The sequence below is a fragment of the Octopus bimaculoides genome, chromosome 20 (genome assembly GCF_001194135.2).
Source record: "Octopus bimaculoides isolate UCB-OBI-ISO-001 chromosome 20, ASM119413v2, whole genome shotgun sequence".
NCBI classification, from domain to species: domain Eukaryota; kingdom Metazoa; phylum Mollusca; class Cephalopoda; order Octopoda; family Octopodidae; genus Octopus; species Octopus bimaculoides.
The window spans coordinates 20075430-20084527 of NC_069000.1; the positions used below are offsets into that span (position 1 = coordinate 20075430).

At 36.6% G+C, this 9098-nt stretch overlaps 1 long non-coding RNA gene across 15 annotated transcripts in view; it reads left to right on the top strand.

The window, feature by feature from the left end:
* The window catches only part of LOC106871257 (uncharacterized), a 413124-nt gene that overhangs the window by 252638 nt on the left and 151388 nt on the right, over window positions 1–9098 (top strand). For all 15 annotated transcript variants that reach the window (XR_008266341.1, XR_008266336.1, XR_008266342.1 and 12 more), the window contains one exon: window positions 3698–3765. This is a non-coding gene — a long non-coding RNA (uncharacterized LOC106871257). The remainder of the gene's footprint in view (window positions 1–3697; window positions 3766–9098) is intronic.

Below are 9098 nucleotides of genomic sequence, written 5' to 3' on the forward strand. Positions count from 1 at the left end.
TATACATACATACATACATACATACATACATACATACTGTGCTTATGTGTATATGTATGCATAATGCACACTCTAAGTCTACAAGTGGTGTGTAGATATAATGTGTATTGTATACTCGTGTGTACAAATACGTTTGAGTGCATTTGTAAGCATGAATTTATATTTTTCCATCTATAGACTGTGAAACAAACATATCTATCTATCTATCTATCTATCTATCTATCTATCTATCTATCTATCTATCTATCTATCTATCTATCTATCTATCTACCTGTCTGTGTATCTCTCTGTCTGTCTGTTTGTTTTTCTGTCTATCTATGTATATATATATATATATATATATATATATATATATATATGTGTGTGTGTACGTACTTGTGTGTTTGTGTATGTATGTGTGTGTGTGTGTATGTACGTATGTATGTATGTATACATGTATGCATGTATGTATGTGTGTGTATGTGTTGTAACTTCAATGTTCAATTTTTTTTAAAGAATCATTTTAATCCGCAAAGGTTCCGCCTGAATTCGATTATGTGGCTTATATTTTGTGCACAATATATAAGATAAACAATATATATAAATGTCATGAAAAATAGTAATACAAAGTACTTCTTCATGCAAAGAAGGAAAATAGGTTTAGCAATAAAAGTTATTATCTCTAAATCACATGATAGCTTATATGACAAAATCCTTTCCTAAACACCATAATTTTCTCAACCGCAAACATATATGAGTTACTTATGCTAAGATTCTTTCTAGCTAAATTGAGGTTTGTGCAAGGAGCAAAAACAGAATAAGACAAAGAAAAAGGAAAGAAAATGCACACAAAATGTAATGTTCTTCAATTTAATAACCAGCCATAAACCAGTATGGGGTAATGAAAAATAAAAGCATTTCTTTATAAATAATATGGTTGCACGATATTTTATATAGCGATTATCACTTTGGTGACAAAAGATTATTTAATAAAACAGTTTATAAAAAGTAAAATGGCTTAATCATCAGCATTAAATTTCCCTACACAAAGAATGCCCATTAATACGAGAGATAACAGTTCAAATCTGTCTTCACCCTTAAATATTATAGTTTAGGTCAGACAGAAAGCTAACCATTAGTAAAGACGCTTTAAGGTGTATCTTTGGTGGAGGCGCAATGGTCCAGTTGTTAGGGCATCGGACTCGCGGTCCTAGGATCGCGGTTTCGATTCCCAGACCGGGCGCTGTGAGTGTTTATTGAGCGAAAACACCTAAAGCTCCACGAGGCTCCGGCAGGGGATGGTGGCGAACCCTGCTGTACTCTTTCACCACAACTTTCTCTCACTCTTACCTCCTGTTTCTGTTGTGCCTGTAATTCAAAGGGTCAGCCTTGTCACATTCTGTGTCACGCTGAATCTCCCCCAAGAACTACGTTAAGTGTACACGTGTCTGTGGAGTGCTCAGCCACTTGCACGTTAATTGCACGAGCAGGCTGTTCCGTTGATCGGATCAACTGGAACCCTCGACGTCGTAACCGATGGAGTGCCAACAACAACAACAACAACAAGGTGTATCTTTACTTGTGTTTGTGACTTCTAGTGGACAGATTCCTAATTCTTGGATTTCAACACTAACTCTAATAAGGTCAACGACAGACACAATGACAATCGCAAAAGCAACCCTCGGTTCCACACTAGCACTAGCACAATCACGACAATTTCGACCACAAATATGAACCCATAAAATTCCCAATCATATTACTGTCTGAAGCATCAATCGATTCCCAATTATAATGGTTTCAAATTTTGGCACAGATCCAGCAGTTTTTGAGGGGACGGAGAAGTCAATTACATACACCCTAGTACGTAACTGTTACTTATTTTATCGACACCAAGAGGTTGAAAGGCAAAGTTGACCTCGGTGGTATTTGAGCTCAGAACGTAAGGACGGACGAAATGTTACTAAGCATATTGCCCGGCGTGCTAACGATTCTGCCAGCACGCCGCCTTAATAATAATGATAATGGTTTCGGATCCTGGAAAAACCACAACATGCACTAAAACTTGCTTGCCTGTTGCTGCTATCGCTGACCACATATCGCCAACGGCTACTTTGGCACTGGCCACCTGACTATTTTATAACAGGAAAATGACTATTATCTCGAGGTAATCGTCATCAACGTTCCTGGCGGTTACCTTTTTGTCTCTTCTTTCCAAATATCGTGGGACTATTTATCGGCTGATGTAGTCGTGACAATTTTTGTTTGCTCTTTTTCCACGTTCTCTATTTTAATCATGCATATAGTGCCATACATTATCTCTCTTCCAATAAAGGTAATTTCGTAATTTCATTTGATTTATCCACCAAAGCCATCGCTAAACCTTTGGATGGAACAAGAGAGATTCCATTGCCGAGGCCAGACAGGCACACTACTGTCATTCACTGGCGCAGATCTGTAGTAGATTGTCGTGAGCTGGTGGCTATAGTGTAAGCAAAATACTGCTATACTTTAGTACTTTCAGCAAAATGTTGCTTATATGTTTTGTTGTTCGATAGTACGACACAGTTTCATTTGAAAATGTACGTGTATGTATACTATTGTTGTCGTTCCGTAGTCAAATACGTTTCACGCTGATTTTTGTCATTATTTCTCATTGGAATGATGATGCTGCTCGTAGCCTCTAGTCGGTCCTGCACTCGAGAAGGAGTTTCGTCAGTTTCGCAGGACTCTATCTCATCGTAGTCGAAATGACTTTGTTTCTTTTCTATCTATTCTTCGAGCTGCAACTTTTAATGTTCTGGAAAGAGCGGTAGAAACAACCATGTTCTTCAGCTCTACGACTTACCTGCTCTTCCTTTTCCTGCTATCACAATTGTTATTTCTCATCAATACTTTTTTCCCATTTTTTTTCTTCATCTGGGGAGATGAATCTTCAGAAACCTCTACAATTGCATGTATACCAACCGGTCAACGTCTCTTGCATTTGTCAACGTGATTGACATCTATATTTCATCAATGGGTTCAAGATTCGCAATAGCCTTGTGTTTTTTTTGGAGTTTATCAAACCTGGATGTCCATTCAAAGCCGAACCGACCGCATATTGTTGCAAGTTATCTTCACACATACTTCTTCTGCCCTACTTCAAAGGTAACGTAAAGTCAAGGATATACATCTGTACCAATTTTTCTTTATATTTCCTGGCTGTGATCCCCTCATTCTTTTAACCCATGTACCTCTGCACCAGACTATGACTAGTCAGGGGCAGATCACCTCTCTATGCCTTCCCCCACCTCGTCTTCGGTTTTACAGACCAGAACACACACTTTCTTATCCGCTTGAACACAAATTTTGCCAAACATTGCTCAGGCTTCCCCCAGCTTCTCATTCACAAACATATTTCATGGGAAAGAGGTACCCTCTATCCTGACATATTTCTTGCCTTGTTTAGGGTAGACTGATACCCAGCATTTGCCTTAGTCTGAACGGTATTGTTATTGGTGATAGTTTTAATGCATTAAATTTGCATCTTCGTATGATAAATCGACTGTGTTTATAAATATCGGTTTCAGTATTATATTTTCTCTTTGTTTTTAAAAACTGTTTTAGTACCTCCTTCTGCAGTTATAATAATAAATTCATTAATACAGAATCCAATACTGTTGATTCAAAAAATGCGTGTAGAATAAAATTAATAAAATTAATCCTTTTTCTACTTCAGGTCAATGGAGTAAGCGTTCAAATATTCTGATGCCATTTGTTGGTAAAAGGAAGACATTTTTTTCTAAGGTGAGACATCGTAAGTTTGTGAAAAATAGTTGTCTAATAATTACGTTTATCATTTAAAAAAAAATGTAAAATACTTAAACTAAAAAGAAAACAAATAGACAAAGAAGGCTTCTTGATTGTGAACCTGGTTCTAAGCCACACCGTCAGAAATCTTTAAAGATATATAACGAAGACGTGTATGTTACATAACTGTTTATGTGAAATTTGGAAAGAAACAATTAACCACATTATTTCTGGCTTCTCAGTTTTAGTCAACCGAGAATACATTAGCAGGTATGATAGAGTCTGAAGAAGTCAGGAGAAAGATCGTTGTTTTTATATGCATATAGTCATATGAAAAGAGGTGATATACACATTCACGTCAGAAAGTCCCAAGGAATGGAAATATGACCATACTCAGAGATTATGACAAACCTATACACGGAGAGAAAAGGAGGCCAATTGCTGTATATCAATGTCAAGCATCATAAAAAAAACTGCACCATAATCTTAATAAGTCCCAACAATGCGCTTCTCAGTAAAATCCCAAAATTATATTATAAAGATCTGGAAATAGAATGTAGCCACTGAAAACGATATGAATGTTACTTTAGTAATTACTAATTCATTTCTAATAATCCATTCTGTGACAGAGCTTCATGGATATATATATGTATTCACTAGCTTACGGCAGTTTCTGCTATTAGATGCATTAGACTCATAATTGAGTGACTAAGTAACACCTTATAACTTCATTGAGGCCTATATATATATATATATATATATATATATATATATATATATATATATATATATATATATATATATACATACATATATATATATATAAGGAGTAGGATGAGGATTTCGATAGAATCAGGTACTTGAAAGGGTATACACCAAGTAGTGTTGGGTTATGTCTGTGGTTCTGGCCCATGGCTGGTGAGAGTCGGAATATCAGATAGGCTATTTCGGTTGTATGGACAAAGAAAACCAACTCTATAAGTATTTAGCGCCTAAGGGGCTGGTCCAGATTACGCGTTACTTTGAGTAGTACGTTGTTGGGTGTCTGATAAGTCGTAAATTCCCTTGGTGTATCATATTCCAATACGATGGATAACTGTCAGCGCATTACAGCTGTTCCTTACGTAATCGTTTAATAGAAGAATGAGAACATTACATCATCATAAAATACCGTAATTATCAAATGAGAAGTAATTTTACAAAACAGAGAATATACCAAGAATACAGCAGGGATTCGTCTGTCGATGCCAAATATGAAATGGTAGAATGACCAACTATGTTGGCCGTTTAGGTTAAGAATGTAATTTTTGAGAGTGTGTAATTTGATATCTAAGGTCAGTGAACTAGGTGAAAAGGAGTTTGTTAGACTAGATCATGGGTAGACTGGAGTGGGGTGTAGAAGATAATCTATTACAGGCTATGTGTTGTGGTAAGGAGAGGTCATAAAACAATTAGGGATAAGGGAAAAAGAGAAGATGAATAAATCAAACGTAAGGGTGAAGGAAAAACAAAAATAAAATGAAACATAAAAGCATACGGGCCGATCAGGTATAGGGTCGGGGTATAGGAATCTCTGGTTAATGGTAAATGACGAGGGGAGGGAGATAGAGAAACACAGAAATTTAGGTGTATTCAGTGGTAATTGGTTGAAAGTAGAAATGGGGGGGGGGGGGAGTACGATGGCCATCAATTAATAAGATCAATATTTATGGAATTGAAGTCATAGTAAAGAAGAGTCTCCCAATCAATAAGGAGTTTAAAAATTTAAAGCAGGTTGGGATTATGTAATGAACTACATTTAGTACGGGGTTAGAGGAAATAGCAGATCGGAATGTACCAACAGTCCCCAAACCAGGATTCGGCAACTTATTTTAATCATAATAGTATTAACCATAGTAATGTAACCCCCAGCAGCTACCATGCGAACACCAATACCTTTCGCGAGATTGATTAGTCACATCGCTGCTGTATTCTTGGAATATTCTTTTCTCTTGTAAAATTATTTCTCTTCTGATGATTACAGTCTTTTATAATGATGTGGAGGCGCAATGGCCCAGTGGTTAGGGCAGCGGACTCGCGGTCATAGGATCGCGGTTTCGATTCCCAGACCGGGCATTGTGAGTGTTTATTGAGCGAAAACACCTAAAGCTCCACGAGCCTCCGGCAGGGGATGATGGCGAACCCTGCTGTACTCTTTCACCACAACTTTCTCTCACTCTTACTTCCTGTTTCTGTTGTGCCTGTAATTCAAAAGGGTCAGCCTTGTCACACTGCGTCACGCTGAATATCCCCGAGAACTACGTTAAGGGTACACGTGTCTGTGGAGTGCTCAGCCACTTGCACGTTAATTTCACGAGCAGGCTGTTCCGTTGATCGGATCAATTGGAACCCACGACGTCGTAAGCGACGGAGTGCCAACAACAACAATAATGATGTAATGCTCTCATTCTTCTATTAAAAAGTCACGTAAGAAACAGTTGTAATGAACTGACAATTATCGATCGTATGTTATTATTCATTCGATTATATATACATATATATCTATATATATATATGGGGGTGTACATATCAACACTTCCGGTGTATATATATCAGCTAATGTGAACAGCATTAAAAAGAATAGCATAGAGACTAATACAAATAACAACAAAAAAGCAACACAATAAATTAGTCGCTGTAAAAGTCTTTAAACAATTAATTATGAAAAAATCTCTCCTCGTGGACACACTTTCTTACATAGAAAATATGTATCACAAAGACTGGTCTCCTTCCCTTACTAACCCACAACAAAGCTCATAACTGAGTACTGCCCCCATTTATGGAACGGCGCTGCTGGTATTAATTACATATTCTAGATATATGGTTCTTAACCGGGGTTCACATGGTCCTAGTGGAGAGGAGGGTGCAATATAAGATTCAGTTGTTAAAGTTTATGTGTAATAAATTGCTTCTACTTCTACGATACACAAAATATTTTAACAAATTTTTGAATACAATTCCTGATAATATTTGATTATAAAATTGTAATATGATTTTTTAAAACATTGAATAGGTATGAGGGTCCAGAAAGTAAAATAGGTATCAAAGGGGTGTTAGGCAAACTATGGTTGAGAAACAATGTCCTAGACCATATGCAAGAATAGTTACCCGATTGATTAGCGTAAAGACATTCACAAACACATTTCGACTTCTACCTTACAAATATGACGTAACATCTATCTATTCAATTCTAACACATCTCAGATATGCCTGAGCATCTCAGCATCTCAGACTTGAGCTCGTCTCATTGCTATTTAGTTACTCTAAAATTATTCATTTCCTCTCTCCTCGCCCATACTGAATTCATCTTTCATGACCCTACACTGACTATTATGCCTATCCCTTTTTTCTCTAGAACAGTGGTTCCCAACCATTTTTTTTTTATCTATGGACACCTTTGATCACTATTTCATTCTGGCGGGCCCCCATAAGAAATTGATGTTTAAAAATTAACTTCATAGATATCTCTTTCAAAATTCTTATTTTGGTTTTCATACATTAACATGTGTGGGTTGCACAACTTATACATAAAATTTTAGAAAAAGAAATGCTAGAAAAACCTAGCTGTAACTGTTTCTTTCAGTAAATACATCTGAACCAATAGTTTTCATGGACATTTAGAATACTGCTATGGATTCCCAATTTACAATTTTGCTAGCGGGAACGTCCCCATCAGATCTGACTTGGACCGACAAGGATCATTCATATGGATCCGGATTGAGAACTCCTGCTCTAGAAAGTTGTTTCCCTAAGATTTTTTCCACGCCGATTTTTACCTGGATCCCATTTTTTCAAATGAAACATTAACCTTGCCAAAATCATCGGTCTCGGACAGCTTGTTAAGGTTATAGGAATATTGTCACCCACTTACGGAGAAAATATAAAAGAAACGGAAAATGCTTTTGTATGAATCACTTCTTCCTTGTTTCCCCTTTTTCAAGTTTCATATATTCCAAAAGACTTTTAGAAATGGACAAGAAATGAAACAGAATCAGATACATACTTTATTGGAGTAGGTGTTATATGATAGAACACACACCGCATTTTTTTTTTATTAATGAGTGAAATAAAATGTTCATATACTTGCTATAAAGCATAAATCAGTTACTCTCGAAGTAGGCGGTACAACCGCCCACAGGGTGGGGGAAAGATCCAAGGGGGCGGCGAGGAAAATAGGGGGCGGTGAGGAATACAAGGGGCGGTGAGGAAACAAGAAGCGTTAGAAATGCTGTAAAGTGACTGTAGGGTGGGGATTGTGTCATTTTCTTCTGTAGCGGGACACGATATTCATATATATTTGTGCAACATCAGTCAGCGTGAACTTATACTATTTCAGGAAAAGCACACACACAAACACACACACACACACACACACACGCACACACACACAGACACACCCACACACATACGCACACACACACACACGAACACATACACACACATACATGCGCGTACATATGTGTGTGTGTGTATGTGTGTGTGTACATGCGAGTGTATATATATATATATATATATATATATATATATATATATATATATATATATATATATATATATATATGTATATATATATATATACACATGTGTGTATATATCATTATACATATATATGCGTGTATGTGTTAGTGTGTGAGTGTGTGTGTGAATGTGTGTGTGAATGTGTGCATGTGTGTGTGTATGAATACATCCTGCGCGTATATGAGATATGATGTTTTCGCAGTTGCCAATCACCCCGAATTCTGCTGAAGTTGACTTTGCCTTTCATATTTTCGGAGTCGATAAAATAAAGTACCAGTTAAACACTGAGATCAATATAAATGGCTTATCCTCACTCCTGGAAGAATTGGTGACCTTGTGCCAAATTTTCAAACCAGTATTAAATATTATTCAAAGACAGCGCGCTGGCGGAACCAATAGGACGCTAGGTATAACGCGTAGCGGCATTTCGTCCGTCTTTTCTGAGTTCAAATTCTGCCGAGGCCGACTTTGCCTTCATCTTTTCAGGTTCGATAAAATAGATATAAGTTGATTACTGGGGTTGATGTAATCGATTTACCCGCTTCTATAAACTTACCGGCCTCGTGTCAAAAATTGAAGCAAATATTAGATATTATTCATAAAATAAATTATGTTGCCTTAAAAACAACTTACACAAATAGCTTCTTTTATTTATTTATTTATTTATTTATTTATTTATTTATTGTTTGAGGTAGCAGACATTACACTCTGTTCTTTCAACTAACAACCAGTAGAATGTTTATGATTACATAAATCTTTCTATTCATAGTAAT